At 43.2% G+C, this 8,440-nt stretch overlaps 1 protein-coding gene across 1 annotated transcript in view; it reads left to right on the top strand.

Moving 5' to 3' along the window:
- Positions 1 to 8,440, top strand: part of TTC40 (tetratricopeptide repeat domain 40) — an 88,218-nt gene that overhangs the window by 62,693 nt on the left and 17,085 nt on the right. The gene's annotated exons all lie outside the window — the stretch shown is intronic.

Genomic DNA, 8,440 nt, shown 5'->3' with positions numbered 1-8,440 from the left:
ACAACCTTTAGTCTCGGCTTTAGGAAAATATCACATTTATCTGTGGATTGTCCAAGGCTCCAGTGTATTAATTTAATATATATACCTGAATATTAATATGAAAGCAATTTGCCATTAACTGCCAGTGGCCTCATTTATTACACTCGGCCCCAGAGGGCCTCGAACCTCTGACCAGTCTTACACGGTCTGCAACATGTCAGAATAGTCATGACGTGTGGGATGAAGAGTGCGCTGGACAGCGCCGATGGCAGACTAGACACTGATGAAGAAAGGGCTGGGGAACTTGGAGGCCCAGAGAAAAGGACAAGTGAACACACCATCAGTGAATTAAAGCAGTGGAGCGTAGCTACAGGAAACGGCAGCACAAAAATATTTGAAGAAATACTGGGCGTGGGTGTGGATATGTGGGTGCCTGGATGTGTGCGCATGTGGGTGTGAGGGTGTGTTGATGTGCAAGTGTGGGTGTGTGGATATGTAGGTGTGTGGGGGTGCAGTTTTATTAGTGTATGGGTGGAGGGGCGGGTGTACAGGCATACGGCTGTGTGGAGATGTGGGCGTGGGCTGTGCAGAGGTGTGTGGTTGTGTGGATTTGTGGGTGTCGGGCATGTGGCTGTTCACACAAGAGTGGGGAGCCCTGAAAATTTGGCACCTGGGAAACTGCACAGATTGTCTCTTATTTCATTTTCTAAGTCTTTATTAAAACACAGTGGATTCTTTAAATAAAATAATTAACAATGAAGTTCAGGGCTGTAACATATGTAGAAATAAATCTATCAGAACATAACTTAAAAGTTAGGAGGGAGAAACCAGCACACAGTAAAGGACGTTCTACTCTACACGAAGTGGATGAGTGTGATGAACTGGAGATGTACGCATGCGGCGCCAAGGCACCGAACAACAACAAGGTGGCCATCAAATTCCCAGACGTAAGCCAGGGAAGGCTAGAAAATGAAATCATGAAAATGTGGACGTGCTTTTGCAAATGGATAATGAGCAGAGGCTGAAAGAGGCTGACAAAGCTGCTGAATAGTCAAATCCGAGATTGCCTACAAAAGACTGTTGGTGGACTTACAGACATCAAAGGCGAGGAGAGCCGCCACACGGGAGACAGCACAGATGGTGAGACACAGCGGCAGAGAAACTGCAGCAAAAGAACCAGCAGCCCACCATAAGATGGCACAGAAGCCCACTGCGGAGCTGGAGAGCTGAGCGCCTCTGTGGGGGAGGTTAACGGAGGGGTCTAGGAACCTGTTGAAGGAATTAGGCTTTCTGACCCACGGAGTGGAGCCGTGTGCCTCCGGACACTTACGAGTACAGCTAAAGAGCTCTGTGACACAAGCCCAAGAAGAGCAGAGGCCAAGCTGTCCTCTTCTGGTGGTGGTGGTGCGCCGTGGAGTTGGTTCCCATTCATGGTGATGCTATATAGGGTTTCTGAGGCTGTAAATCTTTACGGGAGCAGAAAGTATCATCTTTCTCCCACGGAGTGGCTGGTAGTTTTGAACTACTGACATTGAGGTTAGCAGCCCGACTTGTAACCACTACACTCCCAGAAGAAACCAGGAAGCAGAAGAGACAAGGAGCACAGGAAACAGGTACCTCAGTCTCAACAGGTAGGACACTGGCCTCCAGACTCTCGAAAGATGGAACCACAACCTCTGGGGTTACGGTTCTTCTCCACCAACTTGGTGCTTTAGTGTGGGACTGTGTTAAGAAATGGGGACTCTGCCCAAAGCTGAGGGGCAGGAGAATAGGGCTTGTCAGGGCCCAGGGAGTGGCATCATCACTCAGACAGGTGAGGATAATGGGGCCGCCCCAAGTGCAGGAGGCAGAGTGGCCATTCCAGTGAGCCTGGAAGGCAGAGCTGACACCTAGGGCTGGCATGCCTCCATCCGGAGCCCAGAGTCTGGGGTCTCTCGGAGAGCAGAGGGTTCTGTTCCAGCTTGGCTGGGTTTTAGCTTGCTTGGTGCCCTTACTCCTCCTTTCCCCCAGAGGCTCCGATTTGTACTGGAATGTCTATCTTGGGCCTATTTGAAGCAGGGAACTTATAGTCTGGGTTGACTGTGGACATAGAAGAATTTGGGGCTATCATAATGAGGTTAATGTAACCTGGGTCACACATATGCTACTTAATCCATGCTGGGTACAAGTAGGGGTTTATAATTGTCGTTATTTAGGGTTTATGTGTGATTTAAGGAGCTGTGTGCAGGTGCCAAGTTGACAAGGGTGGGGGGACAATGATATTACAGTTTTGTGTCAACCACACAGAATTCACAGACAGTATTCATAGCAGTGTATGATCTAAAGCCAGTGGCACAGAAGGAAGAAGTCCAAGGTGCCCTGAAGGTATTGGCTAAGAGCAAGGTTCCAGGAATTGATGGACTACAAATCGAAATCTTCCAGCAAACTGAGGTGGCACTGGAGGCACTCACTCATCTATGCCTGAAATTTGGAAGACAGCTACCTGGCAACTAATTGAAAGAGATCCGCTCATTCCAAAGAGGGGTGACCCAGTGGAATGTCTAAATCATTGGACGATATCATTGATATCGCAAGCAAGTGAAACTTTGCTAAAGATGATTTTAAAACAGCTGCTACAGTGCATTAACATAGAACTGCCAGAGGTCCAAGCTGGAGTCAGATGAGGCTGTGGAATGAGGGATGTAATTGCTGAGGTCAGATGAATCTTGCATGAAAGCAGAGAACACCAGAAAGATGTTTACCTGTACTTTGGATCATGACAAGCTATGGACAACATTGTGAAGTATTAGTATTCCGGAACACTTACTTGTATTCATGAGGCACATAGACCAAGAAGCAGTTCAAACAGATCAAAGGAATGCTGAATGGCTTAAAATTAGGGAAGGTGTGCACCAGGATTGTATTCTTTTACCATACTAATTTAATCTGTACACTGAACAAATAGTTTGAGACACTAGATTATACAAAGCAAAACATGGCATCAAAGGTTGGAGGAAGACTCATTAACCGCCTGAGATATGGAGATGATACAACCTTGCTTGCTGAAAGGAAAGAGGACTTGAAATACTTACTGATGAAGAGCAAAGACCACAACCTTTGGCATGGGTTGCACCTCAGTGTAAAGAAAACAAAGATCCTCACCACTGGACCAATAAATAGCATCAAGACAAATGGAGAAAAGATGGAAGTTGTCAAAGACTTCATTTTGCTCGGATTATCCATCATGGAAGCAGCAGGCAAGAATTCAAGCGATGTATTGCATCAGGCAAATCTGCTGCATAAGACGTTTTCACAGTGTTGAAGAGCAAAGATGTCAGTTTGAGGACTAAGGTGCACCTGACCCAAGTCATTTTTTTTTGGATGTTGTTAAATGCTGTCAAGTTGGTACCTACTCCTAGGGTCCCTATGCACAACAGAAGGAAAACCTGCCCAGTCCTGGGCCAACCTCACCATTGCTGGTCCAGTTGAGACCACTGCTGCTGTGCCATTGTGTTTGGGGGTCTTCTTCTATTTTGATGACCTTCCACTTCACCAAGCATGATGTCCTTCTCTGGGGACTGGTCCCTTCTGATAATATGTCTGAAGTATGAGAGACCAAGTCTGGCCATCTGGCTTCTAAGGAGCATTCTGGCTGCCCTTCTTCCAACAGATTTGTTTGGGTCAGACACACTGTAGTCCTCAAACCCAAAACCCAAGCCATGGTGTTTTCAATAACCTCATATACATGTGAAAGTTGGACAGTGAATAAGGAAGACCGTAGGAGAATTGATGCCTTTGAGTTATGATGTTGGAGAAGAATATTGAAAGTGCCATGGGCTGCCGAAAGAACCAACAGATCTGTGTTGGAAGAAGTGCAGCCAGAATTCTCCTTGGAGGCCAGGATGATGAGACTTCATTTCTCACACTTCAGACATATTTTCAGGAGGAACCAGTCCATAGAGAAGGATATTGTGCTTGGTAAAATGGAGGGTCAGTAAAAAATAGGAAGACCCCAAGAAGATGGATCGACAAGGTGGCCGCAACAATGCGTTCAAGTGCAACAGCAGTTGTGAGGTTGACGCAGGACCAGGCATTTCGTTCTGTTGTGCATGGGGTCGCTATGAGTCAGAGCTGACTCCATGGTACCTAACAACAACAGCCACAAAGCATCACCCTGACACCCAAAGAAGACATTACCCTCCCCCACAGAATAACACCCAGAAAACTACAAACCAGTATGTTCATGAAAATAGATGTAAAATTTCTAAACAAAATTTTACATTAAATACATATATAAAAGGGCAATCAATGCATCATGACGAAGTTGGGTTTATCCCAACTGAACAATCAATATAGCTCATGATAGTTTGAAAAATAAATAAAAACCACATTATTCATCTCAGTAGATGTGGGAAAAGCATTTTACAAAACCCAGCATCCCTTTCTGATTTTATCACAAAACATCCTAGCCAACTAGTCATAGAAGGGAACTCTCTCAAACTGATAAAAGGCATTGTCTTAATTGTGTGTTGTTTTTAAGTGCTGTGCAGTCAGTTCTGACTCATATTGTCCCTGTTTAAGGTTTTCGAGGAAGGGCTCGTGGGGTTGAAAGATCCATTTTGCATTAGCAGTTCAATACTTAGCCCACAGCACCACACCAGGACTCTATAGTTTTCTAATGCAGCTACAACAAGTGGTTTCAGCAAACAGAAATTTATTCTCTTGTAGTTTAGGAGAATATAAGTCCAAATTCAGAATGGCAGCTTTAAGACAAGGCTTTCTCTCTTTGTTGGCTCTGAAAAAAGGTCTTTGTTGCTTTTCAGCATCCATAGGCCCAGTGTTCCTTAGCGATCTCCACACATCTTGTCATCTGTTTCCCAGGATCTAGGAGCTTTACAGTGTAGGGACGTCCTCTTCCAATGTGGTATTTCCATTGCAGCAGAACTTGATAATTTAATATTGTTAAGATGTCAACTCACCCTAAAACATCGATATACTTAGTACAATATTATTAAGATTACAGCAGACTTTCTTATACAAATAGATAAAATGATTTAAAAATTAATCCAGAAATGTGAAAGACAGAATAACCAACACAACTTGGAAGAAAAAAGAACAAATTTGAAGGTCTAGAACTACCTGATTCTGATTTATTACAGAGCTACAGGAGTCAAGCAAGTCTGAGGTGACAGGAGACAAACCTTAATTGACCAGAACAGGGGATCCAGAAATAGATACACCTCTATACCAGCAGCTTGTTGTCAATGAAGAGACACAACGACACAAGGAAGACACATGAGCAAGTCAGTGACAGAGAAGCAGTCCTTTCGACAAGGATGCTGAAACAGTTGGGAACGCACATGCAGAAAATCGAGCTCCCATACATATCTTAGCATCAGATGTAAAACATTTATTCAGAATGGGCCAAGGCCCTAAATGTAAGTGCTAAAACCATAAAGCTTTTATAAGAAAATGTGGGAGAATACTTCTTTAATCTTGTGCCCGGCAAAGATTTCTTAGCTATGACACCCCAATAATAAACCATTAAAAATAAATAAATAAAAATTAAACACCTGACACGCTGGACTTTGGCTCTTCAAATGACATTGCTGAGAAATAAGAAGACAAGCCACAGATACAATTTAAATCATGTATCTGATCAAGGTCTTGTCTTAAAGAACTTTCCCAACTTAAGAAAGCAAACAACCCAGTAAAAACGAGCAACGTATTTAAACAGATGTTTCTCCAGATCAAATATATGGATGGTAAATAAACATGGGAAAAGATGAGAAACATTATTAGTTGTTATTAAATATTGTCAAGTTGATTCTGACTCCTAGCACCCCTGCATAGGATTTCCAAGGAGCAACTGGTGGGTTTGAACTGCCAACCTAGAGCACCACACCAGAACTTAAGGAAATGAAAGTAATAACCCTAATGAAAAGCACCACATACCTATTAAGACTGTTGCAATTAAAAGACGAATTGCAGACTTCTGGCAAGATGGCGGACTAGGCAGATGCACTACACAGATCCTCTGCAACAAAGATACGAGAGACCAAATGAAACAGACACAGATGGAAATCCTGGAATCCTGCACTTCAGAGGAAAGTTTAGAGAAGTGGAGTGAGTGCTTCTGGAAGGAGAAAATGAGCAAGGACAGAGAGAGGGGGAGACTGGTGTACACCTGGCCAGATGCAGTGCGACCATCTTGGACTTTTGTGAGCAGTGTTGGCAACAGCAGGTAGCCTGGCAAAGCAGATTCGCACAAGCAACAGGAAAGGAGACAGACAACACCACAGCCATACAGCCAAAGCCATACTGTCTGCAGCTTCACCCACTGTGCAAGAGCCAATACCAGCTCCTAGACCACCTGATCAAAGACAGACCCCAGCCAAGACCAGCCCATCCCCCACTAAGCTGAGGCGCACCAACGGTGAACAGAGAATGGTGCACAAGCTTCCATTCTTTATACCCACAGGAGACAGAACCTAGAATCAAAGTGCAATCATCACTTAACTATGACAACAACACAGTGTCCTGGAGATAACAACATACCAGTCCAGCCTTACCGGTGAAAACTGCACAGCAGGAAAGTTACGAGGTTGAGTCAAGAGGTACCCACATTCCTGTGCTATTAAAACACCCGTTCACGTCCACGGCTGATGACAACACTGAGCGTGCACACGAAATGATTCTGTTGAATAGACGAGTGACAGTGGATAATGTGGTAAATCATTTTCAAATCAGCCCTGACTCTGCCTATGAAATAACGTACGACAGACTTCGGTTTTGAAGAGTTTGTGCTAGATGGGCACCGAAACAACTCACACAAGGGCATAAACCCAAGCATTTGGACATCTGCAAAGAAAATCTGGATCAATACTTGAAGGAAGGTAAAAGTTTCTTTTAAAAAGTCATTACTGGTGATGAGACCTGGATTCATCACTACCAGCCTGAAAGTAAATGGCAGAGTTTGGAATGAAAACATCCTCAACCACCAACCAAGAAAAAGTCCCAAAATCCACCATCAGCTGGAAAATGGATGCTGACAGTTTCCTGGGATTCTCAAAGGCTGGTATTGGAACACTAGCAGGTAAAAGTTTCAACAATCAACAGTGCTCATTACAGTGAGATGCTCACTGAAGAGCTGAAACCTAAATTTCAGATTAAATGTAGAGGACTACTATCTAAAGGTGTTGCGATCTTGCATGACAATGCAAGTCCACATACCTCTGTCCACACTGTTGACACTCTGTGAAAACTTCCTTTGGGGGTGTTAAAGCATCCTCCACATAGTCCTGATCTTGCTACATCACACTTTCACCTGTTTGGTCCCTGAAAGCAGCCCTTCAAGGATGAAGATTCACCTCTGATGAAGAAGTGAAGACAGATGTGTATTCATGGCTCTGAGCTCAGCTCAAAACATTTTAAAATAAGGGAATGCAAAAGCTTATTGACAGATGGATAAAATATATGGAAAAGCAAGGAGATTATATTTTAAAAGATTATTCATCTTTTATAAAAGTTGATTATAACAAATTCTACAGCCAGTGTGTGGATAATTTTTTACTCACCCTGGCAAAGCGCTTTTGCACACACAACAACGTAGATGATCTTAAAATAACTAAGCTGAATGAACTCAACCAGACAATGGGGTGCATATTATACAATTCCATTCTCTTATGTTCTTGTTGTATGACTCCATACACATGACATTGTGCTATATTGTTATATGTGCTGTATGACTCCACTGGGCACCATTCCATTATTATGCACCATATCATTCGGTCATAGTATTATGTATGACTCCATTCATGCAGTGGTCTGTTCTATTATCATGTGTCATATGACTCCACTCACACAATATTCTGTTCTGTTATTATACAGCATATTATTCCATTCACACCTGGTATCATAGTGGGTTATGCATTGGGTCAGCAGTTCAAGTCCAACAGGAGGTCCACAGGAGAAAGATGAGGCTTTCTGCTCTTGGCAAGATTTGCAGCCTCAGGAAACCTACACAGGGCTTCTGTGAGTCAGAATCAACTCGATGGCATACCACTGCCATCTCATTCATACACCTTGCTATTGTATTATTACATATGACTGCGTTCCATAACACTCTCCTACATTCATACATGCATCTGGTTCTGCTCTAGTAATGTTACAGGACTCCATTCACACAATGTTATGTCATGTGTTCTGTGGTCCCATTAACACAATGTTGTGTTATATTATTGCTCCATGATTCTGTCCTGACACCATTCTGTTACATGATTGTTACATGTTATATGGCTCCATTCACGCTATCTTCTGTTCCATGACTGTTATATGTTATACGACTCCACGCTACATTCTGTTACATGATTGTTACATGTTATACGACTCCATTCACGCTACATTCTGTTACATGATTGTTATATGTTATACAACTCCATTCACGCTACATTCTGTTACATGATTGTTATATGTTATACAA

Source organism: Chrysochloris asiatica, unplaced genomic scaffold (assembly GCF_000296735.1).
Source record: "Chrysochloris asiatica unplaced genomic scaffold, ChrAsi1.0 scaffold00105, whole genome shotgun sequence".
NCBI classification, from domain to species: Eukaryota; Metazoa; Chordata; class Mammalia; order Afrosoricida; family Chrysochloridae; genus Chrysochloris; species Chrysochloris asiatica.
Note: the sequence above shows the minus strand (reverse complement) of the source record. Positions and strands in the feature narration are given on the sequence as shown.